This window comes from Molossus molossus, unplaced genomic scaffold, assembly GCF_014108415.1.
Source record: "Molossus molossus isolate mMolMol1 unplaced genomic scaffold, mMolMol1.p scaffold_m16_p_8, whole genome shotgun sequence".
NCBI classification, from domain to species: Eukaryota; Metazoa; Chordata; class Mammalia; order Chiroptera; family Molossidae; genus Molossus; species Molossus molossus.
In genome coordinates, this window is record NW_023425402.1 from 98,585,521 (window position 1) to 98,613,005 (window position 27,485).

The window sequence follows — 27,485 nt, forward strand, 5'->3', positions numbered from 1 at the left end:
TCTGATCCTTGCCTGCCTCCTCAGGATGGTCTGTTACTCTCCAACAGAAAACTCTTACACTGGATTGGCTTTATCATTTCCCTTAGGAGATCTTGCACATTCCCAGTACTGTACTTTCATCCATCCCGTTTCCAGTCTCTCTACTTAAGTTTAACCTTCAAGGCTCAAGTCGAGGGCCAAGGTTCTAAGACCCTTCCAAACTGTACCTTCTCGTAGCACTTGCTCTATTTTCTGCCCATTCGCATTCATTGCTACTTTGACCTCCCTGTTTATATACTGACATGGTGGATGTTAGTAACATACCCCTTTATGTCCCCCACGGCAGATACCCTTATACATAGTAAGAGATCAGTAATTGTTGACAGTGATAATGATTCTTGAGGGCCAAGTTAATTTCTAACCTTTAATTCCAAGTTAATCTGAGTGCAGCCATTTTGAACTTGGTATATATTTTCCCATAGGACCAATATTATAATAGGTTTCCAGGCCAACCTGCTAATTAACTAAAATACTTTGCACTTGAAATACAGAAATAAGGCACAGTAGTATTGGGATATGTAAGTGTAACCGTGAAATTAACAGAATGTTTCTGTTGTTTTCTGTGTGGTTCTGGAAGAGGATGGAAGAATCAAGACCGTTGTAGATATTCCAGAAAATTCAGAAATTGTCATTTGAAATAGAGGCTCCTGATTCTGTTAACATCTGATTTTACATCAAAGTTTAAACATTGCCTTTTCTTGGTTACAGATGTTTAAATGGCTTCCTGTCCTTAAATGAGAATGATCAAATTAACTTTTCTCAAAATTGAAGCACAGAGGGATGGGATATTTTTTCTAAGAAAATTGGTCAAGAAATGAAGAAAATTGAATGCTAAATGTGCACTAACCCTCTCCTCTTTCCCAAGAAAGGTGTGAAAAGTCAGGCTTCCCACTAGAGGAGTAATAGGAAGCAGGGGCTATTTGTATATCTGTGAATTGGCCATGCATAACCAAGACACTGTGTGAGGAATAATAACAGGAAACAAGTGTGCATTTTATTACACAAGTGGCTTGAAGTTTTTACTACCTTTTGGTGTGTTGGGGGGGGGTTAAAAAATTTTGTGTGTGTCTTCATTGATTTTAGAGAGAGAGGAAGGGAGAGTGAGAGAGAGAAACATCAATGAGAGAGAACATCGATTGGCCGCCTCCTGCGTGCCCCCCACTGGGGATTTAGCCCACAACCTGGGCATGTGCCCTGACCAGGAATCGAACCAGTGACCTCCTGGTGCAAGGGTCGACGCTCACCCACTGAGCCACTCCGGCCAGGCCCACCATTTGGATTTTAACAGAATGATTTCACAAACCCTTTTATGGAAGTGCCAGGTTCTTCTCATTATAGGACAGTACACACATCTAAGAGCAGTAATTTACCAAGCCAGGCGACCAAGCTCTGCTAAGCTGCTGAATGAGAAGCAATTTCATTTCAATGAATGATAAAAGGTGATTTTTGTTAAGCTTGCGAAGTTGCCCAAAGCATAATTATATTTACTATCAAATGACAAAAACAGCAAAGTTTTTAAAACTTGCTGCACAAACTCTTTTCTACTGTTTATGACCATTAAGATGCTATAATTAAAGACACTGGCTTCACATTACACAGAACAAGTGGCCCCCACATTCTAAGACAAGTGAAATAAAGGATTCACTGGAAATCTTAAACCACTGTCACTGTTTTCTCTGAGCATTTATGCTCTGGCATCCACATTTGCTCCAGTGCAGAAATCTTGAGACAGCCCCTGCCCCCATTACAGTTGTATAAGGCTTTTGTTTTCATAGTTTGACATAATCATTCGTCCACAAGTAAAGGGATTTTATTACTGTGATGCATGGCACTGATTCTGCTTTCTCGCTTTTCTACAGTCAGGATACAGAGAAAAATAATGCCGTCCTTCTCAGTGCAAGGAAGTAACACTTCAGCTTTCTCTTCTCCAGATAGAAAACCTACCTTCAGTCTTTCTTACAACCTATGTTCCTTCCCTTACGGGTCAGCTACCTCTACCACGTTTTTTGAATTATGATTAGACGTTGGACCTTTGACCTCCTTACTCATTCAGAAAATGGACTGAATGCTTGTTTTCTGGCTCTTGCATGCCGTGTGCTTTTGATTATGTGTTGCGGGGGGTGTATTGGAGGTTTCCCACCGTGGTGTCATTCATCACAGCATCAGCCTGTGCTTTCAGAGGGTTGCGTGGATCCCAGCTGACTTGGAGTTGTGCAATCCAGTCCCTCCCTCGGGTTTTTGTTCTTACTGGTGGTTTTGTTTTTTATTATTATTCCACCATTGGTTTTACTTCATGGCTCTTTATGCTATTTTATAGAATCAATCTTTCTAATGTTGTAGATTATTTAAACTTTCACTTCTCTTTCATTGTTAACAGTGCATACTAAGTTCATCCTTCCCTACATGTCTGAGCACTTTCTCAGTAGATCTGGATGTCGCTCACCAAGACACTGAGCAGAATGGCAGTGGTGATGCTTAGCCCGGGACTAGCCGTTGTGCAGTCCTGTGGTGAGGATGAGACCATCTCTACTCAACTCGTCCTCACGCCAGCCTGTCTGCCAGCAGGGATGGGAGCGTCGGCCTCCGGGCCACACACGGCCGTGAAATCAATGCCAGCTCACATCACACGCCTCACCAGATTAGCCTGACCAAATAGAGCAGGCTAATTTTTAAGTTGAAATTTTGTACGGCCCCCGAATGATGTTATAAATATCCAAATGGCCCTCGGCAGAGAAAGGTTCCCAAGGAAGACTGCATTTTCCTAGCCCGATGACAAGAATGCCGAGTAGGGCAACCACCTCGCATTCTATTTACCTATTTCTCTCAAAGATAATCAAATTGATCTGGCAAGATTTGATTCTTCAGAAAAATTGAGTACTATATATAATCTTTAAAATATGATTAACACATGCTTAGTACTATGCTAGGCACTGTTCTAAATGCTTTACAAATATTCTCCTGTAATCCTCATAACAACCCAGAGTAGATGGTATGCTCTCCCCAATTTACAGAAGAGAAATGAGGCAAAGAGGTGAAGCAACTCACCGAAGGTCACGTAGTTTGTTAGACTCAGGGCCAGAACTCAGAGTGGAGCAATCTGACTCCACTACGATGTGCTGCCTTCAGCCTCTCCTGGGGGCTGCAAATTGATTTTTACTCCTAATAATTCCAAGGTAGCTAAGGTATGTTATCAGCTCCTATTCTGAGTGAGGACAGGGAGTCTTATTTTGTTCACCACTGCATATCCTGCTCCCAGCATGGGCCTGGCACAGAGTAGGTGCACAACAAATTTTAAGTTACCTTATAAATTTAGTAACCTAGTGTAACTCTATTTTTCTATCATTTCCCTCCAAACACTTCTCAGTATTACATTCCTCCCGTAGGCCAGGCAGTGTGTTAGACACCATGGGAGATAAGGTAAGCACCTTAGAGAGCTTACAAAAGGGAAATCAATATGCATGTACAAGTGACCCCCATTATTCTTGGATTCCGTAGTTTGTGAATTTGTGTACTCAATGTAATCATTTGTGAATTCATAGACATGCACAGAATGGTGAAAATTTTGACCTCAGTGGACACTGATGCTCATGTGCCCACTGAGGTCAAAGAGGCTGACAACACTGCCTTCTTGTTTCAGCTCTTCCTATATATACTGCCCTTTTTCATGGTCTGTATAGTGCCGTGTTTTTGTATTTTTGTGCTTGGTGATTTTGTTGTTTGCTGTCTAGCATTCTTAAGTTCAAGAAGCTCATGATGTACTTTCCAAGAAAATGGGTGTGTGAGATCAGCATTGTACAGGCATGAGTCATGGTGTTGCCTGTGAGTTCAATGTTTGTGAATCATTGACATAAAGACACCTTATTCAATATATACAGAAACACATATGAAACAAGGTCATGTTTGATTGGTTGATGAAAATGTGACCAGAAGGTCGTGGGAACCTAACTGTTATTTCCTAGGAGCAATCGTTTAGTATTTGCTAATCAGTGTTTGTAGAGACTTTATAGAATATAACTACTATATAATGAGAATCAACTGATATTATAACATAAGGCAACTGCTGTACAGAGAGATATAAAATTCAGTGAAGTGACAACTTCCAGTGGTTGAGTCGGACAATTTATGAAAGGGAGGCATTTGCAATGGGACCAAAATGGTAGATGAGAATCTGATAGATGTAGGAAGATACTCCAAATGCAGAAACTAAGAACTACAGGGGTTCTGCTCTTCAGAGATCTGCAGACAACTTGCTTGGCTGAAAAGTGAGTACAGGTTAGGAAGATAAGCAGAAAAGGTAATTTGAAGCATTTTATGGAGACGAGTAAGAGTGTACTTTATTTGATAGGCACAAATGAGCCATGAAAATAATTTGGGTAATTTGCTCAAAAGAAATGAAAATGTAAGTGTACATAAAGATTCAGACATGACCGTTGAAAGCAGCTGTATTCAAAGTAGCCAAAAACTGGAAACAACCCAAGTCCATCAGTAGGTGAAGGCATAAATAGGTTTTGGTCTGTCTACACAATGGAATGCTACTCAGCCTTTTAAAGGAACAAATACAACAATATAGATAGATCTCAAATGCCTTGTGCAGAGTGAAAGAAACCAGATACAGGAGTGCATTCTGTATGATTCCTGTATGATTTCATTTACAGGAAAGTACAGAAAGGGCAAAACTAATCAACAGTGACAGGAAGCAGAACAGAGGGATAGGAGTCACTAGAAAGGGCACACGAGCACTTTGGGAGCAATGCATCTATTCTGCATCTTACTGAGGCAAGGTTACATGGGCATATCCATTTGCCAAAACTTTTAAAATGAGTGTGTTTTGCATAAAAATTGTGCAGTGTCTAAATGTACTGTATTTCATATAAATTAAAATTATAAATTTATTTTAAAAGGTTTACAAGAGGAAACATCTGATATGATTCAATACATATCCCCATCCTGATGAACAAACACCCATGAGAAAGACAAAGAGAAACCAGAAACTAAAAAGTTACCAACTAGATGGTCCCTTAGTAATGATCAGGAATAAGGTAAAATCTTGTCATATCTAAAGCCAAAGACTCACAGACATCATTCCATTTGAGAACTTCCATTATCCATAATGTTGCTAACTTGTGTTTTATTTACAACTTCATATTAGTAGTATATGTACCAATTCCTCTATAATATATCACCACTTTATATCTGGTGACCAATGTATCTGGCCAGTGTTCTTCTCAAACCATAACCCTATTGAATTAATGCCAAGAAAGACAACTGGATGAGGCCATCCTGTGCTCAGGAGCAGTGTGCTGTCATCTTTTCCTTCGAGGGAGCACTGTGGAGTCAGTGCACATTAATACACTGTAAAGTGGCCAGTGAGCTGCGCCATACATCTGCCAAGGTCAGCCCTGCTGCAGTACTTTGGTTCTTCTGGTCTTAACAAAGGATCGTTCTTTCTTGAGGGAGGAGCTGCCCCGTTCTGGTGGTGCTCACTCGCCCACGCAGCCACCATCTGATGGTGGCCCCGAGCTATGCACGCAGCCTCTGGCCTTCTCGCATCTTGAATTCTGACCTACAAACGTGTTCTCAGGGGGAGCTACCTATCTTTAGTGGTCCCAGTTCTGAGTGCCTTTTCATTAAAATGTATGTTTAACTCTATAATTGTCTTGTATATAATATTAGTAGCTCTGGTTACATTTACTACGTGACATCTTATGCTGTCTGACAAGTCTCCAACAACTATGAGATGTTTCTACTTCCTGGAGTTAAACCGGCATTTAGAAATTCCAATTCTTTTTGATTCGTTCAAAAAAGTGCAGTGCTGTGTGTCAAGTGCTGTCTGGATTCTGGGGACACGACAGCGAAGAAGGCCCAGTGCTACCCCTGTGCTCGTCTGTCCCCTGGGCCCATGGCCAGGCCTGTCCTGCATCCCCCTGGTCGCGTCCCTTCTCTTCGGTGACCGATTGCTTTGAGGGTGGGCTTGTTATACAGTATCTTCCTTTCAGATTCTGATGCTCAGATTCAGAATAAATTTCTAAATGTGAGCACACATTACCTTGGCTGGAAAATTAGAGACTTTAATGCTTTTCTGGCTTCTGCTTTTGTGATACTATAAAGTCAAGAGGTGTTGTTAAATGCTCCGAAAGTTAGCTTTTCCTCACGTCAGAACTGGTCTGAGTTGCAAAGCTGTTCAGATGGGGTGGGAGGGGAAATGGGCTGGTAAATGGGTTTGGAGTTACAGCTCCCTAAAGGTTGGCAGCCTTTGCCCTGGAAACTGCACCAGGTGCACTGTCGCACACTCGGGCCATGCTTAGCAGCATCGGATTTTCTTAAAGTTGCATGGATTTCTAAGCCTGACATCATTTGTTTCTTTCCCACTGTCTTTCTTTAAATGTTATCCTTAATAAGGAAGAGAGCGTATATCAAAAAAGACCATTTCTCTCCACCGTAAGCGCTGTGTGGGGGAGGAGCCTGCACACGTGGTTTCTTTCCCCGGGCTGCACTTTCTTGCTTTCCAAGCACATGGCGAGAGTCTGTCCTCCGCGGCCCTGCGCAGCCCTGGCCTGCTGAGTCAGCAGGATGGAAGTCAAGCAAAAGAAAAGCAGGAATACACACAGAGGCATAATTACAAGGAACGTTCTTAAGCTGAAAACATTGCTCACCCGGAAAAATCTTCACAGAGAACAGTTTAAGCCGTTTTCAGTTTGCTCCTCAGGCATATTTTCTTACAGAGTTCATATTTCCACAGTTCAAAAAAAAAAAAAAAATGATTCAAGCAGAGGATTAAAGTGTTGATTGATTCCAAAAGATGGCCCGAGCGTGGTCCAGCAGGCTTCAAAGCATCTGAGGTTGACGGTAGGAAATAAACACGGAGCAGAGGATGGGCCGCGGGGCTCTGGGCCAGAGGGAGCGGCCAGCGTGCGGACCCTCCACGCGAGCCTCTCAGCTCCATCCCGAAGGGCCTGGGCAGCCGTGGAAAGCGGCACCTCTGCTGCCGAGAAGGAAGATGCTCCGACAGTGGGCCTTCACCCACCCATGTTAGCTGTGCTCGGCACTGAACCGAGTCAGACCATCCCTGGCCATCTTCACAAAGCACCGATGGGTAGACACACAGAAACCTTCGCGACGTTAGCACAAACTTCAGGCCCAGACCCCCTGGAGGAACCCCGCTGTGCGGAAGAAACCAGGCGAGCCCAGCGGGGTGACCTATACCTGTGGCCCCCCAATGCCAAGCTTCAAACTCATCCCAATCCATAACTACATGTTCCAGTGCTGTGGCAGAAAAAGAAAAATGAGAACAATGTGCTGAATTTTCATAAAGCAAAATCGATTCCATTTTAAAGGCTGCCTTTTATTCTAACGTGTTTAAACGTCTTTATAGAGCACACCCCCTGGAGAAGTTGACCAACAGTAGAGATTTAAAATCCAAAGAGCATCTCTGTTAGTTCACACCCTCCAGGAAGCAGACCTGAGGCCCCATTAAAGAGGCTGGAGGCACGGGGGAGGGGTGGGGGGAAGGTGGGGAGAATGTGCCAACACAAGGCAGCTCTGACCCTGGGAAGGAGGGGGAGGAACTGAGGGGACAGACCTCAGACTGCCGGGGTCTAAGAAAGTCTCCACCAGGGCAGTGGGGAGCCCTGCTGAGCTGTCAGAGGAGCCTGTGTCTTCCTGGGATGGGCCTGAGTTAGCGCCCAGCTGGGTTCACTGCTGCGAGTGGCCTGCAGGAAATCCTCGGTGCAGATGGGATGGGGCCAACTACATTCCCACAGTAGGACACGGGGCAGGACACTTTCGCAGATGTCACAGTCCAGCCATGCAGTACACAGATGTTTCTCTGTCCACGTCGGTCTAGGGAGCAACTCCACAGTGTCCACAGGCCTCTTCCCGCCGAGGGAGGCTGGTGGGAAAACCACTGCTCCCGTCACGGCAGGTGGCCTGGGGACCACGCCTGGCACGCCCTCCCTCCCTCCCACTCTCCTTCGGAGTTCCCCTCACCCTCAGCTACACGCAGCAGGTCTCCAGGGCTCCTTGGCAACCACAGCCCTCTCAGCCCAGGGCCTGCAAATGTCTGTGAACAATACAGCGAGGCTGATAGGACCAGGAGGTGGCCCCAAGGATCACGGGTCCACACAGATCCCTCCCTGGCCCTGCCTCCTCCCGCTGATCATGATGGTGACCCCTCACCTGCCGGTTGCCAGAGACGGTCAATGCCTGCCGCACAGTACCCTGTGGTCCAATGGGACTCGCTGTGCTTTCTGACAGGCGTCTCCCCTCTGGGCCAGGACCCACAACCCTGCAGAGGCCACAGGTGGGGGAAGGAGACGCACTCCTCGGGTGGTCCTTGGTGGTCGAGGTAGGTGGACCCACCTCTGCGGACCCCGTGTCCTCGCCCCCTGTACTCAGACACAGCACCACACGGAGATTCCTGACTCACCGCGGGCGGCCCCCCAAGGAAGGTGCCGGTCTTCTCTGCCGGGACTGCTGAGCGGGGCTGCCGCTGAGCCCTCAGAGGACGCCGGTGCTCCGAAGCTCGCTGCTGCTGGACGGGGCACATGCGATGTCACCAGTGCACCTCCTGACCAAGAACCCGCCCTGCACCCCTTTCTCTGGGGAGAGGATTCGCTCGTCTGTGGTGTGCGGCGTGGGGCTCAGGGTCTCCTGGATGAGGCACGAGGAAGCCCCTAGATGGTGGTGCAGCCTGAAGCGGTGGCAGGAAAGGCAGACCCACTGCACGGGTACCTCCCTCCTGAGGGAGAACCGCCACCTGCCAGGGCAGACCGGCCAGTGTGGCTGACGTGTCCCAGGGAGTTGGTCGCTGTCCTTAAGGAAGAGGGTCACATCAGGGCTCACATTGGCCTTGTGCAGACTGGTCAGAAAGTCAGAGGTAGTAAGGAGCTCGGTTGGCCTTGGTAAGTGAGAGACCAGACTAGGCATAAACATAGCGTCCATCACTGCCTCCATGTGCCCATCATGCCAGTTCTAGGGGGTCAGTAGCCAAATCTGACCATGTCACTGACTAAGCCACTTTGTCTTCTTGGTCGCTCATTGCTTCATGCATAGTGACACTTTCTGGTGCTATGAGCTGACAAACTCATTTCATGCCCACTCCCTCCCATGTGTCCCTCAGATGCCTCTAGACCAGACCTCCTCGTCGCCCCTCTTCTAGTCCTTTTCTCCTCGTGCCCTGACCAGAAAGCCAGGCCTTTGGCTTCCGCCCGCAGATCAGTATGTGGCCACTTCTCGCACTCAAAGTGGATGTCTAGGGCCCTGCTCATGGTCCCACACATTGTCCACTGTCCACCATCTCACTCCTGGGTATAAATGTAATGCAGCCACCACACAGTTTCAGCGTGCATACACACACCAAGCTGACCCACCCACAAACCAAGCTTGGGTTTTTCCCTCCTCCTCTGCTGGTCATATAGGATCTCCCTTAAGACCATAAGTGTGAGCTGGGCAAGGAGCATTGGGGTGACAAAGGGCCAGGGCTACCTTTTCATGCAGCCTACCTGTACCCTCTGGGCCTGCTTGCCTTGACCATGGATGTACCATTTCATCCTAAAACGGACTGATGGTGGCCCATCCGGTGGTATGAGCTGATAAGTCTGAGAGTCCAGCTCATGACAGATGGTTCGGGATGAATCCTCAGCCCCGTGATCAAGGCCCCGGAACATACCAGAAGCTATTTCTCAAAACAATGTAATTTTCTGCTTGTGGCTAGCTCAGCCTTGTTCCAAAATCCAGGGGTCTGTGTTGTGATTCTTCCACTGGGACTTGTCATCAGCTCTACCCTGCATCTTGTCCCACCACGGACATCTTCAACACCATCAGCCGTGAGGACACCGCGTACCAGAGACTCTCCAGCCTCACACACCTCTCAGAACGGCGCCCTGTTGCCCCGCTGGGCAGGGAGCTGTCTGTTCCCAGCCCCATGGCATTTCCTGGGACCTCAGCTGGCACTGGATGTGTTGGTTCAGGTCCTCTGTGGCACAAACACAACGGGTTAGACGGGAGAGAGGCGGGCTGGGGGGCGTGCTGTGGAGGGTGAAGGAGGACGCAGCAGGAGGACAGACAGCCTTCCTACCACAATGCGGAGAGAGCCCGGATGGCTGAGTAGGGAGTGTCGGACTCAGGTCCTTGCAGGGAAGTGCGGGCCAGGCCCTGGAGCTCTCGCAGGAACTGGAGGCCTCCGGGAAGGGCTCTCAGTCCCCTGTGCTCCCCACAGCAAGAGGCCTGGGGCATTTCCGTGGTTGACCCTCGGAGAAGGGCAGATTCAGACGCCCCACGCACACGCCCCACGCACACGCCCCATGGGAGGTGTTCCCTGGCAGGCGGCGGAGACAGGACCCTCTTCCTGGCCAGGGGGCAGCCAGGTGACTCATTACCCAGCAGGTCTCAGTGAGATAAGTCAGAGAAAGACACATGCTGTATCATGTCACTTACATGTGGAATCTGAAAAAGACGAAACAGAGTAGAATGGTCGTTGCCGGGGCCAGGGGTGAAGAAAATGGGGAGACGTTGGTCAAGGGGCACAAACTGCCCGTTATAAGATGAACGCGTTCTGGGATCTAATGCTCAGCATGGTCACTGTAACTGACAACTCTGGACTGTGTACTTGAAAGTGCCAGGAGAGTAGATCATAAATGTTCTCACCGTGCGCCCGCGCGCGCACACACACACAGGTAACTGAGGCGATGGAGGTGTTGATTTACCCTGTTGTGGTTATCATTCCACAATATATACATGTATCGAATCATCACATTGAACACCTTAAATTTACATGTTACAATATCTCAGTAAAGCAGGGGGGACACTGAGCAGGTCAGCAAAGCCGCACTTCTGTAGGCCCAGTGCTGGCGATGCAGCCTCGGGACTCGGTGTTACGGTTGTGAAGCCCCGGAGTGTGGGAGGGGGACATGCATTTCAGGAAAGGCCTCCACTAGCCGCGCAGGGTGACAGGGCGCAGCAGGAGGACGCAGACAGCTTCGGCGCATGTGTTCATCATCACACGTCTTTTTAAATCTCGTAATAGCTTGCAGCCAAGACACATTTAGACACCATGTTTTCTCGTCCCAACCCTTACCCATGTTGATCAGTGAGGGCTGGAGGACATGGAGCAGATGTGGCCTGAGTGTGACGAGGGGTGGTGGGGTGGAGAGATGAGCACCGGACGCTGCTCAGGTGATGTCACGGATCTCGGCACATGGGGTCAGCGGGAGGACACTGATCAGCCCTGCGCATTCGTCTGGGTGGTTTTGTCATGGTTTTAACTGCAACTGTGTCCGCACAGTCTGAATAGTCCACAAAGTACATTATTCCTGGGAAGGAAGGGGGGGGCTTCATAAGAAGCGCAGTGTAGCACTGGTTGGATGAGTTTGCGTGGGAATGTTCTAGATCCAGAGAAAGCTGTGGAGGCCACTGTGGTGTCTGAAAGGGGAGAGGGTTATGAGAAAGTCATTTAATCCCTGTGTGCCTTAATTTTCCAGCCTTAAAATCCACTTTACGATCGGCCGTGAGGATGTGATGATGATGCAGGCGAAGCGCGGGCGCAATGCCTGTGATGTGGGAACACCTGACTGCAGCAGCGAACACCAGCCTCGTTGCTCCTTATCTCTGTGTTCAAAGAGACTCGCCCTGATCTTCCATCATCCTGATCCTCCCTGCTGTCAGCGGACCCTGCGCCCCGGGCTTACTTCCTCCCGACCTGCCTGTGCTCCGCCTGGGAGGCGGCCTCACAGCTAAGGAGCCTTCCAGAAGCTGAGCCCTGCCTCCCGGCACCGTGGGGACAGAGGCCGTCCGAAGGCAGTGTGTCACTGCTGCAAGTCTGTCATGACCAGGAAGGGAATGGCCAGTGTGACCCAAAGTGCTTGTCTATAAATTTTTAGCAACTAAATTTTTCCCAAATAAAACCTTGCCAATATATAATGCAGATACAAAGTAGATTTGCTGCAGTTGAAGTGAGTTTGGGGGGGCTGATCCTCACCCCCCACCTGGGAAACCCTCCTATATGCAAGTGTGAGGACCCTTTATACCCTAAGTAGCCGTAACTCATCAGGCGGGGACCAGATGTGGGCCTCATGCAGGTCACGTATACGCTCCGAGGCTCAGTTTCTTCCTTTGCTGACATCATGCCCCAGACAGTGTCAGGCTCTGCAGACACAACCAGAAGCAAGACAGGCAGGGCCGGGGCTCCGGGGGAGCAGTGGGGCTCTGGCCGGGCTCAGGAGGGCTTCTGGTGAAGGAACCGGAGGCACCATCCTGCTGTGGGCTTGGAGGATTTCAGGACGTGGGAGGGCGGTGGGGCAGAGGTAACTTAGACTCAAAGGCCCTGCGGCAGGACGCAGCCTGGCACACCTGCGGGACTAACAAAGTCCAGGCAGCCAGGAGCCCTGAGAGATGAGGGAGCGTGGCCCGCACAGGTGCCGCACCAGGAGGTCATCGTGGAAAGGGGACGTCTGCGGCCGCTGTGGATCTGGGCTTTGAGCAGCCAGGGTGTTCCACAGAGCCGGTGCCCGGGTCAGGCTGCCTGCCCGACGCTCACTCCGGAACAAGTGTGGAGAAGGATCGGAGGGGGCAAGAGGCTGTTGTGGGGACAACAATCCCGACAGGCAGTTCAGGGAGGAAACACAACAGCCGAGGCCACGGGCAGAGCCCCAACGTCACCTGTACACAGGAAGGTGCCAACTCAAACCACAGCGGTGTGCTTCACACCCCAAGTTGGCAGCAGGGGAAAGCTGTCTGTCGAGCTGTCTGTCGGTGCCTTGTTGGTGAGACTGGGGGAAAACAAGCTCTGCAGCCCTGCAGGAGGAGAGTGAATGTGATGAAGCTGAGGGTGCCGTCTGCTCAGCACACCTACTTCCAGGACGGCCCGCGGACACCACCTGCGTGCCGGAGAACAGGGTGTGATCCGTCTACCAGCATGGGTGGCCACGGGGGGAAAGCCAATAACCCGAATGTCCCCCACGACAGGGGAGTAGATAGATGTGTGAATTGGGGAAGGTTCATGCCATGGAAACTATACAGCAATTAAAATAAACTGGAGCCGCCTGTGCTCATAGAGGTGGACAAGCACACTGCAGGCAGAAGGGTGATGCGGCATTCGGTACCCCTTACAGAACATCTCAACGCAAAGCCGCTTGTATTTTCAGACTCGTGTGCACGTGATAGCAGAATGAAAAGCAGGAGGGATGAGAGACACCATACCTCTGGGGCAGGGCCGGCAGGGCTTAGAGGGTCCGAAGGAGGATTCGGCTCTGACGGTCTCTCATCCTTTGAGAATTTTGATGCGGTCAATGGCTATCGTTAGCATTTACAAAATCAGAGTACATGTTATAACGTCCTGCACTTTCGTATGTTGAATGAGAAAGCTGAGGGGTGGGGGAGATGATCCAAGTACTGCAGGAGAAAATTCCTCCAGCGGAATCCCGGTGGAGGTGGAGAAAGGGCAGGCGGAACAGGATGGACCACATATTTGATGTTATCAGGTGGGGAAGGGCAGGTCAGGGATGTCCCCCAGCTTCGGCAGGGACAGCCAGGTGGATGGGGGAGACAGGGTGTGGACAAAGGGGGTTGGGAGGAAATTCATGACATCAGGGTGGAGCGTGTTGAGTCCCAGGCACCAGTGAGTCACCCGAATAGAGCTGTCCGAGGGCGTTGACCCCTGAGGTGTGTCCCGGCTGCAGAGGCAGCGAGCTGTCAGTGATGATTCAAGCCAGGAGGAACATGGCCCAGGGGAAGGGAAAAACTGAGAAAGGCCACCCGACCAGCCCCTGCACTTCACGGCCAGGCAGAGCCGCAGAGAGGACAGGAAGAGGGAGGCCTGTGTATCAAAACAGCCCAATGTTATCAAGCAAACAGAGGGAACCGTTCACGAATAAAAAGAAACCAACGGATACGTTTTCCCGCATGTGTAGCGAGCTTCCAATGAATAAGGAAAAGGCACAGAGACCTTGCTAACCAAGTAGGTAAAACGTTTGCACAGACAGTTCACCAAAGAAGAATCAAACGTGTTAGCAGACTCGTGGAAAACATGTCCATCTAAGAGGTGAAAGTGTCGACTGCCCCCCTGTCAGATTTCTGGGGTGGCCCCGCTGGTGGGGCTTGGGGGCTCGTTCTGAATACGTCCTTGACGGCGGGGAAGTGATACAGTGCCTTCCGGAAAGTGATTTGGCAACAGGCTTCGTAGGCCTTGAAATACCGGTTTCTTTGCTTGCTTCTAGTAATTCCACTTGAAGTAAATTCTGAAACGGTGAAAAAGCTTTCTGCCAAAAGCTTTATATTTGTAATAGCAATAAATGAATGCCGTTCAATAAACTAAGTAAATTGTAGCTCTCCACTGTGAAAAATAGTACATAGTTCTAACAGATGATGTTTACAAAGTTTGTAATAAGCTAAGGGGATGCTCAAGTCATAATTTAAAAAAACAGAATTTTAAAATTATATCTGGAGAATGAGCTCACCCATACATCTGCAGACCCATGATAACAAAAGAGAAATCCTATTTTGAAAGCCTATCAGAGGAAATACACCAGAATATTAAGTGGTTGGTTTTTTCCTTTGTCACTTTTCGGTGCCTCCTTCGTTTTCTGTAATGGGTACTATTCCTTCAATGATGGGACACACGTGTACGTAATTTTCCAAAGAAAGAAGTAGTGATCGGACATTCCCTGACGTGCGGACGTGTGCAGCATGTGGGTACAATGCCCAGGGCAGGAGAGCCTGGATGGAGCCATCACGAGATTTCCCACCAAATCACGTTCGGGTTCGGCTTCAGTGGCATTTTTATATTTTCCCGGGGAAAGCAAGAGTCTTGCATCCTTTATCACATTTCCTAAGGAGTCCATTCCTGTGGGGAGGATCTAGGAGATAAACTTGGAGAAGCACCACAGGTGAGCCAGCACCAGGAACGCACCTGGCCTGTTCGCATTTATAACTCAGTTAAGCAACGTTTAAAGTTCAATACCTCAGTCACACTGGCCACATTTCCCGTGCTCAGTGGCCACAGATGAGCAGTGGCCTCTCTCTCGGGCAGAGCAGAACATTTCCATCCTCACAGAAAAATCTGTTGGTCAGCACTAATGGAGAAAAATTACCTGGCTTTTCCCATCTGCAAAGATGGCTCAACATTAAAGAATTACAAAAGAAATGCACATTAGGAGATTAAAAGGGGAAAGGTAATCATCTCAATAGACAGAGACAAAGCATTCAGAGAATTCAAAATATACTCGTACAAAAATCAATACACCAGTAATAGACTAGGGGAAAGTTTAGAGAAAAAGAACCAATTTATAATAACAATAAAATCTACAAGGTACCCAGGAACAATTTCAATAACACATGCACCCATCTCTCTGTAGAGAAAATTACAAATCATTATTAAAGGATAATATGTTCCTAGCTGGGGTGATTCAATATTATAAAGATTTCAGTTCTCCACAAATTAATAAACTCAAAACAATTCTAATAAAATTTTCAGTAAGGTTTTTTGTGGGACTTGGCAAACTGATCCTAACATTTATCCAGCTCAGTTAAGGACCAAGGATAGCTAAGGCACTCCTAAAGAAAAGGCTGAAAGGAGAGAAGAGACTTGTCCCATCACTCACTCATCCATTCACTCATTCATTCATTTGAAAACACTGTGTGCTCCGGCTTCAGATGCTGGGAATATAGCAGTTAACAAAATGGTCAGCAATCCCGGCCCCCACAGGGCTTAGAAACATTCCAAATATCAAGACCTGCTCTAAAAGTGTAATGATTGAGATTCTGTGGTATTAGGCACAGGCACAGATCAACAGAATCGACAGCCTAGGAAAAGAAATTTGACATGAGATGGCATCTAATAAAGGAACAAAAATGGAGAAAAACATTCCTCACCACACAAAAAGCAATCATGGGTGGATTAAGGATCTCAAGTGGAACGTAAAACTTATAAGAGAAAAATACAGAATATCTTTGTGAGATTGAGATGAGGAAATATTTAAGGCATAAAATTACAAACCATTAAGAAATTGTTGATTACTTGACAACATAAAAATTTACAACTTCTGTTCAACAGAAGTCCCTAGAGTTTAAAGAACCAGACTGGGAGAAGATATTTCCAAAGCATGTAACTGAAAAAGATGATTATCCAGTATACACAAGTGACTAGTACAAATTAATAGGAAAAGGACAGTGCATTAGAAGATGAGCAAATGAGCCCTGGCCGGTTTGGCTCAGTGGTTGGAGCATCGGCCTGCGGACCAGAGAGTCCTGGGTTCAGTTCCCACTAGGCCCTAATGGCCAGTGGCATGTACCAAAAAAAAAGATGAGCAAATGATATAGATAATTCACAGAAGAGGACATTCAAAAAGACAATAAACACCAAAAGATAAAAATTGGAAAAATGTAAATTAAAACAATAGAATTACGCAAATCAAATTGTCAAGGACAAGAACAAAATTGAAGAAAAGGACAAAAGAAATATGGCAATAATGTGACCGGAGAAGTCTACAGACTACTGGTAAAATGTGCGAATTGAAATGTGCACACCTTCAAAGTTTCAGTCTTAGGTGGAGAAAGAAACTCTCTTGCATGAAGACCTGTGTGCAGATAGTCATTGCACAGAAGGTAGATTAGTAGTTGTGTGGGCTGGGCAGGAAACTCATTGTAAATGGGCACCGGATCTTACTGAAGTGATAGAAATGGTGGAAACCTGATTTGGTAATGGTTGTACAACTTGGCACATTTACTGAAAACCATTGAATTGTATACAAAATGGGTGAACTATATATATACTATGTAAGTTATAACTAAAATTTTAAAATTGTCTTTGCAGCTTTATCTGCAACAATTAAAAAATTAGGAACAACAAATAATTTTATAAATTGCCTGTTGTAGAAATTCAATTGAATACAGTACAGTGGTTCAAATAAATTAACCAGAGCTACTTATATCAACATGAATAAACCTCAAAAATGAAAAATAACTAAGGTAGTTGAAGCAACTTGAAAAATAATATGTATAATGTAAAGGGAAACATTTACATAAAATTTGAAAACAGGCAGAATGATGCTATATACTGTTAATTACATATAAACGTAGTGATGGCATACAAATACACACAGGTGGTTGTCTCTGGAGAGCAAGAAATGGAGATAAACAGTTTCATTTCTTTAAAACAAAACACTGAAGCAAACATGGTAAGTTGTTAAAATTCAACCCAAGTGTTTGTTTGTTTGTTTGTTTTTATAATATTCTCTGTAATTTTCTGTGTGTTTGAAATAGAATTTGAAAATACAACATGAAGTCCCGTCGGTGTGGCTCAGTGGTTGGGAGTCGACCCTGCACCAAGAGGTCACTGGTTCCATTCCCGGTCGGACGCTGCCAGTGTTGTGGGCCCGATCCCCGGGGGGGGCATGCAGAAGGCGGCCAGTTGATGTTCTCTCTCATCAATGTTTCTATCTCTCTCTCTCCCTCTCACTTCCTTTCTCTAAAGTCAATAGAGGGAAAAATTTAAAAGAAAAGAAAATACAACATGAAAATATTTTTTATTTGCCTTTTTAGTCACTCGTGTTACCCACAGCTTTTACATCTCCCATTACAAAGAGCTGGACTACCAGAGTGCCAGTACAGGTGAGCTTTACCCATGTTCTATAATCATCTTCAACCTTTGGCTGGTTGCTGGCCTCAGGCTGGGCACTGCTAGACTTTTGGGAAACCCACAATGATGCAGAAAGCCAAGGGCAACTGTCTGGAGCCCAGGTCGATACATGTTGTGTACAACAGTGACACCTAATGGTCAATGTAGGTACTTGCCTGCTCTCCGGGATCTGGAGGGCTGGGAACCGGGACAGCCCATTGCTCCAGCAGCTCTCTCGTGTGAAAGAGAAAGGGTTCTGGACTGGAATGCGTTACAGCTGATCAACTCCCTCCCAGTTTAGCTGAAGCAGATCAGCGCTCCCAGAAGAGCTCAATTCGTTCTGAGAATTCCAGTTTAGTGAGCCTGGCTTTGCGTCCTGAACTTTTCCATTATTGTTGACAAGACCAAGGCAGTGTCTGTACCCCTTTTAAAATAACGCCTCGTCTGGCCAGCTGCTGTGGTTCAGTGGTTGAGCGTCCACCCCTGCACCAAGAGGTCGCTGGTTTGATTCCTGGTCAGACCATATGCCCAGGTTGTGGGCCCGATCCCCAGTGGGGGGCATGCAGGAGACAGCCAAGAGATGATCTCAGAGATGTCTCTATCTCTCTATCTCTTCCTTCCTCTCTCTGTAAAATCAATTAAAAAATAAAAAATGCCTCAAACCCACATTTGAAGTGAGATTTCTGGGGAAAAATATTTCTGTAGTTGGGTAGGAAATATTGCATGTACTTCTTTCCATTTCAAAACAAGTTGATTAGTGATGCTACATAAATGGGGTGAATCTTTTTTAAATTACAGAATGTCGGGGTCACGGAGACCTAGAGTTCATATTGCCCATCCCCACAGGCATTTAGAGTCTTGGCATGTCCAAGGATGTATGCGTGTCTGAGAGCAGACTCAGTAATGCTAGTATTTTTAGCACAACACACAGGACCAGTCAAATGAGTATAGGTTCCGAAACAGGTGACACACCATGAGGTGAGCGGGCTTTTCTCTTTCCATAGCTATTTATAAATTCTCTAAGTCTGCACAATGACAAGCCACTAACAAAACTGACTGCTCACCTACTTTGATGTGGAAATATCACTGGCCCGAGTCTTTCAAAATTACTGAAAATCAACACCTTTCTTTGGGGGTCCTTAAGAGAGGAAGGGGTGCAAGGAGAGAGCTCGATTCATCAGCATATCGGGGTTCTCCGGGAAGCAGAAGCGGTGAGAAACAGAGAGGTTGAGAGCTTGAGGTTGCACAGAATTGACTATCACGATCAGGGGCTGGGAAACCTGGAGGGGTGTCGGCAAGCTGGAGACCCAGGCGAGCTGGTGGTTTAGTTCCTGTCCAAAGGCCAGCAGGCTTGACACCAAGGAAGAGCCAATGCTTCCGCTTGAAGGCCAGCAGGCAGGAAGAAGTCTGAGAGGGTCCGCCTTTGGGGTCTATTCAGGCCTTCAACTGATTAGATGGAGCCCACCCACAGGAGAGCAATTTACTTTCCTCAGTCTTCCAATTCAAATGTTAATAGTCCAGAGACACCCTTACAGACACTCCCAGGATAGTATTTGATCAAATATCTGGGTACTCTGGGGCCCAGTCAAGTTGACACATGAAATTAACCATCATGATGAGTGACAGTTACCTCCTTCAGGGTGAGGGTAGGTGTGGAGGGAGGCAAACACTGCCGGGGCCCACAGAGACTGCTGTGGAGCCCACTCAAGACCGTGGTGTGGCTGCGCTCACTGCCCTGGCCAAGGGCCTGGCTCCCCACAGTCCGGCTGCTTGTTGTTTTCTGTTGCTGGAAAATGGGTAGCCAGGCTTACAGCAAGACCCTCCTCTCCCTCCTCCAGGAGCCGGTCCGGTGATGGTGGGACTGCAGCCGAAGGAGGCGGAGCAGTCCTTGAAGCCTTGCAGCGGTCTCTCGGCCCAGCCATTTGCCTTCGGGGATTTGTAAGGAATCAGGGTGACAAGCTGCCTGGTTTTCCCAGGACCAAAGGGTTTCCTAAGGATGTGGGACTTTCAGTGCTATATCTGGGACAGTACTAGGCAAGCTGGATGATTGTCACCCAAGGATCCCTGCCTTGCTTGAGGGGCTGCCAGTTTCTTTGCCTCCCTGGATTTAATTCCAAGTCAGCCCCGGGCCCACAAGTGTCCAACGGTCTCGTGGCTGAATGTCTCCGCGGCCAGGGTCAGCTGCAACCTTGGATCCCAGACGTTTCCTCAATGGTGTGACAATAATGGATTTTGGCAGCTGCTTTGGGTCACTGCTTCTGCAGCCCTTAATGTGGTAACAACACTGCCGTTGGGCATAACCCCCAGGTGGGCCAAGAAAAACCAAAATCCTGCCCGCAGCCTGCAGCCAGGCTCAGATTATTGCCAACAAGTTACCCTCTCCTGGGTGAGACCAAGCTATGGTCTCTGCGGCTGCCGCTAACTTAGCTCAGAAAGCTGGGCACAGTCAGGTCCTCCCCGGGGACACGCGGGCTCCCCACCTGGGTCTCTCTCTCAACACAGCCCTGAGATGTTGGAACCGGAAGGAACCAGAGAGCGAGTGTTTCCAAAGCCTGGTCCTTGCCCCACGGAGAGATGCGGGAAGATCCGGGATGTTACACAGACCAGCTTGCTTTCTTCTTACTTTGGCTTTTGTAACTGCTTGATCGACGTACAGTCCACCCACTTAAAGTGTACAATTCAATGGTTTTTAGTACAGTCACAGAGTTGTGCAACCAGGACCATGATCAAATTTAGGACATTTTTGTCACCTCAAGAACAAACCCCACACCCTTTAGGTACATTTGTTTACTCCCCTCAGCAACCCCACCCCCCAGCCCTCGGAAATCACTAATCTACTTTCTGTCTCTTTAGAAATAGCTTTCATTACGTATTTACATTAATGTGCACTGGGGGAATAGAGCTAACGTATGCGCCCAGGACCTCACAGATACCACTGCTTGGAAAATGCCGGTAAAATGCCAGGTATAAAACCAGCTGGGGAAAAACGGCAGCACCAGGCAGTCCGCCAGGGGCCAGGCCAGGAAGGTGGTGTGTGTCTCCCTGTGCTTTCTCTTCTCCTGCGCACCCTCCCTCCGTCCAGCCCCTCTTTCCACCCTTCCTGGAGACTTATTTAGGAGGCTGTCTCCTCCTCTCTTCCTTGAACCCCCTCCAGAGGCCTCTGGGAGCTGGGAGTGAGGTGGAGGGGCTGCCACATTCTGTGATCACTGCACCCCCGGGGTGTCCGCATGGGCAGTGAGGCCCTGCCGGTGGGCTAGGGCCTGGGTCAGGGTCAGCAGCCTAACTTGCGGCCAGCAGCCCAGCTGTGAGAGGACCTGCCTCCAGGAGGGACCCCGGGGACTGCGGGGACAGAAACAGCCACTGCGCTGCCCAGAGGGCCTGGGGCCCTTGCCTCTCCACCGGCCTCCACACCTGCCGAGGCGGAGACGGCCGCCCCACACGAGTGCAGCACAGTCGGGGCACAGGAGGGCACGGCCACCTCCCACCGGGCTCGGTGCGGACAGAGATGACAGCAGAGGCTGGGACCCAACTCGCAAGATTCACTGTGAAAGCTGCTCTGGGAACACATTTTCCATGTAGGTTGTTGTTGTTCTTCCCTAAAGAGCTTTGCTAAGGTGTAATTAACCCACTATAAACAGCACCTATTTAAAATGTACAATTCATGAGTTTTGACATCTGTATACACCCATGAAACCACCGTTACAATCGGGATGATGACACATTTATCACCCCAAGCTTCCCCGTGCCCCTTGGAAACCCCCTCCCCACCCTCCCCACTTTCTTGTCTCCAGGCGACCTTTCGCCTGCTTCCTGGCACTAGAGATGAGTTCACATTTTCTGGAGTTTCATATAAATGGAATCATACAGCACGTCCCCTTGGTGGACTGGCTTCTTTTACTCAGCATCCTCATTCTGAGACCCACTCCTGTTGCACATACAGTATTTCCTTCCTTTGTATTGCAGGCCCTGGCTGTGCTCAGGCTCTGTGAAGAGCGAACCCATCAGCACCAATATTAATAGTTACTCTGTCTCTGCCTCAGGCCCCCAGCAACAGAGGAGCCAGAGCCAGAGAGGAGACAAGGAGGAAGCCGGGGTTGCAGGCAGCAGTCAACAGGACAGGCCCCTCGGGAAGTCTCCCTGGGGGCTTCTTAACACAAGCCAGAGAATGCAAGTGACATTGCCCGGGGCATCCAAAGGATAACTGCCACTGTGTATAAAGTATGAGGCTGCGCCCCAACCGGGGTGTGAGCCCTGAGGGCAGGGGCCAGGGGGTCAGGCTCTGGGCGGAAGGAGTAGGGAAACCTTCTTGGCCCCACTGCTCCTAAATCACTCTGGTAAACAAGCAAAGGAAAACCTCCCCAGGGCCAGGCTGTGCTTTGCCAACCAACCAAAAGTCAGCGGAGTCGTAAATCAATTGCATTTGCACCAGGCAGATCACGAAGAGTTATTTTGAACAGGACTTGACCAAAAAAAAAAATTCCCTGGAGTTGAATCAACTTAACAACATAAACAGAGAATAGGGAAATGTTCATTTCCCTCCTCTCCTGAGCCAGAAAGCCGCGAGGCCCCAGGGCTGGGGTGTCCCCATCAGGCTGAGGGCAGGGCTGTCTCTTCTCCCCTGAGACTGTGATCCTAAATGTAAGTGTTCATGGCCCAGGATGCCACAAGGGGGTGGGTCTTCCACAGAGCAACCACTGAAGCCAGCAGACATGGGTCTTTTGAAGGCAGATGGGGGGGCCTCCCAGAATCCTCCAACCTGCCCAGGATCCAGGGCCTGCGCTGGACTTTCTGGCAGTGGGACCAGCATGACGCTCACCCGGACTGTGATCTGCTGAGTCAGCCCTGGCCCGTGAGGCTTCTTTCAATTGAACGTGTGCGCTTTTATGCAAAGTGGTCTGGAAAGATGTACACTTTGATATTATCAGATGTCAATTCAAGGGGCCCAAATTTTCTGAATCTTTTATAATGTATGTATATTATATTATTTTTTTAAAGCAGCATTGTTGCCCTGGCCAGTTAGACTCCTTGGACCAAAGGGTCGCGGGTTCAATTTCAGCCAAGGACACATACCTTTGTTGCAGGTTCGATGTGTCTCTCTTACATCAATATTCCTCTCTCCTTCCCTCCCTCCCTCCCTCTTTCCACTCTCTCTAAAAATCGGTGGAAAAATATCCTCGGGTGAGGATTAACAACAACAAAAGGCAGCATTGTTTAGTAAGGAATTTTTTTTCTTGTTACCAAGATATTAACTAGAGAAGATTTAGAAAAATAACAGTGATACCTCGGTTCTCGAACGCCTCGGATTTCGACCAAATCGGTATTCGACCAGGAGATTCGAGAAACTTTTGTCTTGGAATCCGAACAAATATTTGGAACTCGAACTTCCGAGATGAGCTGAGTTGAGCCGAATGGCGTTCATTGGGCCCAGCGCGCCTTGCTCGCGTCCTCAGTGTGAGTGCAGAGAGAGTCACGCTGTGTGGAGAGAGTCACGCTTTACACTGAATTTAACCCTTAGACATACTGTACACTTTTATTTCTTGTTGAGACTTATGTTTTTCTACATATTATATACAAATTAGGCCAGTAAATAGGCATTTTCTGGGGCTTGGAACGAATTAATCCAGTTTCCATTATTTCCTATTGGGTTTCATTGCTTCGGTTCTCGAACAATTTGGTTCTCGACCGTCCTCCTGGAACGAATTATGTTCGAGAACCGAGGTATCACTTGTATAGAGATACAAAAAGCAGGAGAGAGTCGCCTGTAATTATAATCCCATCACCCAGATATATTCTGTTATCTTTTAGAGAATTTCCTTTGGTTATATTTTGTGCATATAAAATGTATTTCCTTAACAAAAAAGATGATATGGTAAGTTCTTTTTATAATCTACTTTACACTTCATACTACATGCCCAACATCGGTAGTCGTTACCACCCTCCTACAATATCATGGGCGTCACTCGTCCACAAGGACAGAGAGGTGGCACGTTGCCTCGGGAACTCGGAACAGAGCGATGGCTCGGCTGGGTCAGGCCCTCGGCCCTCACTGTCCGCTGTCAGCGGCTGGGCTGAGCTGCTGTGACTCGGGCGGGGAGCTTCCTGAGCTCCAGGCAACATCAGTTCAGAAGTGAGCCAAAGGAAACATGGTTACTTTTGACTCTGAAGAGTCACTTCCTCCCCTGCAGGGATGTTTGGTGGTCTCCCACCTAAGTGCTCACCTGGGCACAGTCCCAGGATACCTGGGGCACTGTAGCCCCTGGTCCTTCCAACTTCCTCCACAGAAAGCCCTGTTGTCTGTGGATGGGCAGACACAAGGTTTCTCCTGACTAAGGGAAAAAGAGATTAAACACAGCAGTTCCTTTCTCGGGTAGGACCAGAGTTAGGGGTGGAGGTGGGTGGGGTCATCCTAAATCCTGGCACTGTCCCCAGATTCTAACATTATGGTGGGCATTGTCTTCTCTGCCTGGACACTGCCTCCACTTCTTTGAGGGAACTATGCGCCATCCCCATCAACCCCTGAACCCCCACCAACTAGTGGGTGCAGGTAGGAGCTGACAATCACAGTATATATATACCCTTATCCTAGCGGCACTGGACCTGGCTGGACCAATGGTTGTACTTCACAGTGCTTGGTTTGGCGGGCAGGTGACTCAAGCCAGCCAATCAGAATTCTCCCCAGGATTTTTCTGAGGCTGCTTCTTGAGTCCTTTAGCTAAAAGCATCTGTGCCCCGGTCTGCCAACAGAATGGCTCTTATTATGTGGGGAAAAACTTAGAAAGAGAGAATAATCCAACACTCATTAGAAAACAGATGAGCGAGCCCCTACTTCCAGCCAGCCCCCCAGCTGCTTCCACTCCTCACCCCTGGCCTCCCGCCACTGGGTTTGTGAGCCAGGTTTGGAACCGAAGAGCCTGGCCTAATACAAACCAGTGTACTTGCTGCCTGGGTAGAGCCACCCCTACCGACCTCTCATTTGGAAGTGGCCCGTTCAGCATGTGGTTTGCCCAAGCCCCTCGACTTCTCCTTTTTAGCTTCTTGCATCAGAGTGAGCAGGAAAACGCAGGGAGGCCCACTCAGTCCTCGCGCAGGTGCAGTGGGCAGTCCCCAAGGGTGAGGCTCGGGGGCCCAGCACCTGCCCTGGATGCACTGCCCTTTCCCAGCTATAAAATGTGCGTGGCTCATCCTGGCTCCGACTCCTTTCACTCAGTGTTTTGTTACAAACACACTCAGTATGGAGAATGTTCTTGCTTGTCCTATAGGTAACCGCACACAGGGCCCCACGGTTGGCTGAATGCTTTGCTCTCACCGTCTTGAAATTCTTGATCACTTTTGAACAAGGGGATTTGTATTTTAATTTTGCACAGGGCCCACATGTTATGTAGCTGGTTCTGGCTCTGAGCATTCTCTCATGGTGGGATTTGTGATTCCAATTAATTGCTCCAGTTCCCAGAGGCCCCTCCCCACCCCCCCACCCCACCCCACCCCCGCCTCTTCCCCTCGCCTCCCAGCCACCCCGTGCTCTTCCTCCTCACAGGGGACTTTTCTCCCAGCGGCAGGGAGCCATGCAGTCACACGGGGAGCCAGCTGGCAGTCAGCTCTCGCTCCCCCTCTGAGTTCTCTGTAAAGTCCTGAGAGCTGGGATTCATTTTATCTGGAGCAATGCCAGCAGGAGTGGCTTCTCTTGCTTCTACCCCTCAACCCCCAACATTCTGCAATTCTGCCTGAAACCTTCCCGAGGCCTTGAGGAAGCTGCACCCGCGTGATCGTGGTCCAGCACCGGGCTCTTCAGGTCTGAGCAACCGTGCAGTCGGCTGCAGGCTCGCACAAGAGGAGCAGCTTTTACAGCTTCATTGTCCTCTAATGAGGACTTTAAAAGTCGAGCAGACAGGTAAGCAGCCTGTGTCCTTGGGAACAGCCTGCTGAACAGCCAGCAAAGGCATGTCCTTGCCTGGAGCCTCGATGCCTCTCCTGGAAAAGGTGGATTCCAGCCCCCTCCCCTCCCCCTCCCAAGGGTGGAGTCACACTGAATAGAGCAGCCTCAGTCTTCACGGCCACAGTATTTAACATGAAAAACCAGCCTAGGGGGAAAGTGACACGGGAGAAACGGGTATACAACTTGACAGTGAAGAGCCCAGGTGTGGGTAAAAGTGATTTATTTTTGGAGCATGGTAACAGCTATGCAACTAGGAACATTTCATTCACCCATCCCATCCGTGTTTTGTGTCACAAAGACATACCAAGACTTTGGAAAAAAATTCCAAAGGGGATTACATGGAAATGTGCTGTTTCTTCACTTGTTCTTGTGCTTGTCTTAACCATAGTGAACCGAATACAATAGCTTTACAGCTTACTACAGCTCAACCTTGTCCTCCAAGGAAGCAAGTTTAAACATTTCCAACTATAAACCAGCAATGCAATGATTCCACACCAGGAGACAGACCCAAGAGACAATGGCAGCTCTAACATAAAGCTTGTCTTGTCAATGAAAAGAAACACCAAAAAATAAAATAAAATAAAAGCCATTGCCATAAAAAAAGGGAAGAGGGGTCAACTATATCTGGAAAGAGTAGACCCGCTTCATGACTAAAGTCCCAAAATAATAAGGTACAATTTCGGCTGCTGTGTCTTCTTATAGAAAAAAGAAGTGAGAAACAGATTTGTCTGAAGCCCGGCTAAGAATCTGGTTTAAAAGATGACAGGGATCACAGGCAGACAGAGCGTCACCATCCCTCCAATGGCAGCACTGATTATGAATTAAAGGGCCAGGAGCAGGTTCTCCCAGGGTGCACCTTGGGCTGTGCCAACAGTGCAGCCGAGTAACACACCAAAAACAGTTTCCCCTGGTCTAGCCAGTCTGCAGGAAGCTTGCAGGGGTTGGCAGCTAGTCTTCCATTGAGAGGTGCCTCACAGTCTCTGCCACAGCCAAGCCACCAAGTCCATTTATGAACAAATCAGCCAAGACCTGCAGAACTGGACTCGTAACCCAGAATGAGTGGGTGGACACTGCTCTGAGGTGCCTGAGGACACAAGGTCCGTGCTCTGGCAACATCATTTGCAATCGTAATTTCTTGTCCACTGCAAATGGGTGGAGCACTACAGCCCAAAACTCAAATCAGTAGCTGGATGGTAAAAACAGTAACGTGTAAGGTGGCAAAAGCCTCTGGGACTGAGGCGCAGCACAGCTCGCCTCTAACCAACCTGGAGGTTTCTGAACAGAAGGGCCTGGGCTGTGACCGTGGTTTGGAGCCTCCACCGGGAGAGGGCCTCTGCTAGACCGCTTGTCCCTGAGTCAAACGGCATGTCTGTGTGTGTACATGTCTGTGTGGGCACTGTGCAAAGGGGCTGAAGGCCCCACAGGCAGGACCTCAGGACAATGTGCCCCTGTCACACCTGCACAGACTAGCAGACACACAACTTCGGTGACAAGAGGAGCCCACCCATCAAGGTTAGAACTCTGCGTTGCCCTCATGAGGCTACAAGAGAAACAGCTCATATGAAAACCTCCAGGTGCCAAAGTCGCCACTGGCCAACTGACTGAATATTTCAAACATGAATTGCTGCAATGAAATGTAAGACCATTTACCAGGATTTCTCAAACTTCTGCCCATGACCCACATTAAATGTACATGGGTACACAGGCACACACATAGCTATCAAACAACAGTTCCATATGTACTTAGCCTGATTATGTGGGGTGTGCCCCGGGACGTCCTCCTATTACACTCCATTTCTGCTGTGACCCCCTACATTGACCTTGTGACCCACTTGTGGATCCCAACTGCAGCTGAGTTCCAGGCAAACGCTGGGAGGCTAGCAGTCTCGCGGCAGAAGTCACTCC